Source organism: Callorhinus ursinus, unplaced genomic scaffold, assembly GCF_003265705.2.
Source record: "Callorhinus ursinus isolate GAN/ISIS: 27379988/994484 unplaced genomic scaffold, GSC_fseal_2.0 scaffold33, whole genome shotgun sequence".
Classification (NCBI taxonomy): domain Eukaryota; kingdom Metazoa; phylum Chordata; class Mammalia; order Carnivora; family Otariidae; genus Callorhinus; species Callorhinus ursinus.
In genome coordinates this window covers 6,481,793-6,485,727 of record NW_027397095.1, presented here as the reverse complement: position 1 = coordinate 6,485,727, position 3,935 = coordinate 6,481,793, and the positions used below count along the sequence as shown (strand labels likewise).

Genomic DNA, 3,935 nt, shown 5'->3' with positions numbered 1-3,935 from the left:
TAAAACTGATGAAAACCGGAATACAGTGAAAATCTTGAAAACAGAAAAAAAGGCTATATTATAAAAGGAGAGAAATTTACACAAAATTGTTGTGACCTTCTTAACAGAAACAATGGAGGCCACATGATTCTAAAATGATAAAATTTTTTATACAGTGAAAAAATTTCTTATAAATGAAGAAAAATGAAGATTTTTCAGATAAACAAAAGATGAGTGAATTAATTACAAGAATACCCTTAAGAAATAATGCCAGAGGAAATTTTTTAGGACAATGGACAACCATATTAGATGGAATCTCAAATCTCCAGGAAGGAATAAAAATGCCAGAAATGGTTAGTATGTGGTTAAATATAAAAGACTATTTTTTCTCTTAATTTCCATAAAAACAACTGACTTTTCAAAGTTTTTTTTTTGTATTTTGTTTTAAAATACTCATGGGACTAGATATGAAAAACAACAGAACAATTAATGAGGGTAAATGGACCTCAATTCCTATAAGAATCTTATATTTTATGTGAAAGGGTAAAATATTAATTCTAAGAAGGATACACATGTTGATCCCTAGAGAAATCAATAAAAATGCTAAAAAGTAGATGTAATACACCATTAGAAAAAATAAAATGGAGTACTAAAGATATTTTAAATCACTTAAAATTAAGGTAGAAATGAATAAGATGATAGACAAACATGAGACAAATAACAAATATACATATGTATATATGTAATATATTTTAATTTATAAATACATACAAATTTATATATAATTATATTTACTAATTGATAAGATAGTGCTACTAAGTTCTTATATAGCAATAATTATTTTAAATGTAAATGGTTTAAATTCTCCAATCAAAAGACATTGAATGGCTGAAATGATTTAATAAACATGTGCAAGGCTGGCTTCACAGCCCAAGATGCCCCCAGGGCTGTCTTCCCCTCCACCGTGGGGCACCCCTGGTACCAGGGTGTGATGGTGGGCATGGGCCAGAGGACTCCTACATAGGTGATGAGGCCCAGAGCAAGAAGGGCATCCTGACCCTGAAGTACCTCATCGAGCATGGTATTGTCACCAGCTGGGATGACATGGAGATATGGCACCACAACTTCTACAGTGATTTGCATCTGGCCCCCAAGCAGCACCCCATGCTACTAACCAAGGCCATCCTGAATCCCAAGGCCAACCATGAGAAGATGACCCAGATCATGTCTGAGACCTTCAACATCCCAGTCATGTAGGTGGCCATCCAGACCATGCTGTCCTGTACTCCTCTCATTATATCACTGGCATCGTGTTGGACTTTGGTGACTGGGTCACCCACACTGTGCATATCTACGAGGAGTACACCCTTCTCCATGCCATCCTGCAACTGGAATTGGCTGGTTGGGACCTGATGGACTACCTCATGAAGATCCTCATGGAGCATGGCTACAGCTTCACCACCATTGCTGAGCAGGAAATTATGTGTGACATCAAGGAGAAGCTGTGCTACATTGCCCTTGACTTTGAGCAGGAGATGGCCACTGTGGTTTCCAGCCTCTCCCTGGAGAAGAGTTAGGAGCTTCCAGATGGGCAGGTCATCACCATTGACAATGTGCAGTTCTACTGCCCCGAGGCACTCTTCCAGCCTTCCTTCCTGGGCATGGAATCCTGTGGTATCTGTGAAACTACCTCCAACTCCATCATGAAGTGTGATGTAAACATCTGCAAGGACCTCTACACCAACAAGGTGCTGTCTGGTGCGGCCACCATATACCCCAGCATCACTGACAAGATGCAGAAGATCACTGTCCTGGCACCCAGCACAATGAAGATCAAGATCATCACACCCTCTGAACACAAGTACTCTGTGTGGATCAGCAGTTTCATTCTGCTCTCACTATCCACCTTCCAGCAGATGTGGATCAGCAAGCAGGAGTACCACAAGTAAGGTCTCTTTATCATCCACTGCAAATGTTTTTAGGCAGACTGTTACTTTAGTTACACCCCTTCTTGACAAAACCTAACTTGTGCAGAAAACAAAGTGAGATTGGCATGGCTTTATGTGTTTTGGTCTTTGACTTTTTTTAAATTTCTTTTTATTTTGTTTTTGTTTGTTTATTTGTTTTGCTTTGTTTTACTTTTTGTTTTGTTTTTGGTGATTGACTCAGGATTTAAAGACTAGAACAGTAAAGGTAACAGCAGTTGGTTGGGGAGAGCATCCCCAAAGTGTTACAGTGTGGTCAAGGACTTTATACATTGTTCTTTTTCTAAAATAGTCACTCCAAATATCATGAGATTCATTGTTACAGGAAGTCCCTTGCCTTCCCAAAAGCCACTCCATTTCTCCCTGAGATAGAAAGGCCAGTACTTGTGGAGTTCACACAGGAGAGGGTGATAGCATTGCTTTTGTGTAAATTATGCAGTCCATTAAAAAAAAATCTTCATTTTAATACTTGTTATTTTTGTTTTATTTTGAATGGTCTGCAATCATGGCCCCCTTCTATGCCCCCGCTCCCCACTACTTGAGATGTATGAAGGCTTTTGGTCTCCCTGGATGTACAGTTGAGGCATGGAAGCTGCCAGGGCTTACCAGTACACTGACTCACTGACTTGAGACCAGTTCAATAAAGTTCACATCCTAAAGAAAAGAAAAAACAAGGTCCAACTATATGCTGTATATAAGAGACTCACTTGAGCTTTAAGGATATATAGATATAAGGATATCTATATAGATATATAGATATAAGGATATATATATATATTAGCTCAAAGAGAAGGGATGGAAAAAGATAACCTATGTAAATGAAAACTACAAGACAAAAAAGATAGTTATATTTATATCAGACAAGATATACCTCAAGTCAAAAACTATAAGAGACAAAGAATACCATTATACTATGATAAAGGAATAAAATCAAAATCCTCCCAAGAAAAAAAAGCCCAGGACTTCACAGGTGAATTCTACCACACTTAAAGAACAGTTGATGTCAATCCTTCTTAAAATCTTCTAAAAATTCAAAAAGGAGGGAAAACTCCAATATTCATTTTACAAGGCCAGCATTACCTTGATACCAAAGTCAGGTAAGGGCACTACAAGAAAAGAAAATTATATGCCAATATCCCTGATGAATATTGATGCAAAAATTTTCAACAAAATATAGAAACAAATTCAAGGGCACATTGAAAGGATCATACAAAAATATGAAAATAAAATAAAATAAAAGGATCATACAACATGATCAAGTGGAATTTATCTTTGGGATGGAAGAATGGTTCAATGCAGGTAAATCAATAAATGTGATACCACATTAATAGAATGAAAGATATAAAACATGATCATCTCAATAGATGAGGAAAAAGCTATTTTGCAAAAGTGAACATCCTTTCATGACAAAAATTCTAATAAAATAGTTATGGAAATAATATACATTAATATAATAAAGACCATATAGGACAAGCCCACAGCTAACATCATACTTATTAGTAAAAAAGCTGAAAGCTTTACCCCTAAGATCAGGAAAAAGATAATGGTGCCCACTCTCATCACTTCCATTCAACATAATACTGGATGTCCTGCACAGAACAATTAGGGAAAAAAATATTAAAAGCGTCCAAATGAAAAAAGGATTAGTCAAATTTATCTCCAGTTCACATAATCTTAAATATGCAAAACCTTAAAAATTAAAAAAAAAATGTTAGGACTAAAATAAATTCAGTAAAGCTGCAGAACACAAACTTAATATACAAAAATCATTTCTATTTCTATATGCCATCAATGAGCTAATCAAAAATAAGATTAAGAAAACAATTCTATTTATAATAGCATTAAAGTCTCTGCTGGTCTTGGAAGCTCTTTGCCTTTCCATCCATTCTGAATGACAGCCTTCCTGGATAAAGTATCTTTGGCTGCATGTTCTTCTCATTTAGTTCCCTGAATATGTCTTGCCAGCCCTTT

At 36.1% G+C, this 3,935-nt stretch overlaps 1 pseudogene; it reads left to right on the top strand.

The window, feature by feature from the left end:
* Positions 1-886: 886 nt before the first annotated feature.
* LOC112809296 (actin, cytoplasmic 1-like) lies at positions 887-1,961 on the top strand (annotated as a pseudogene).
* Positions 1,962-3,935: the final 1,974 nt, after the last annotated feature.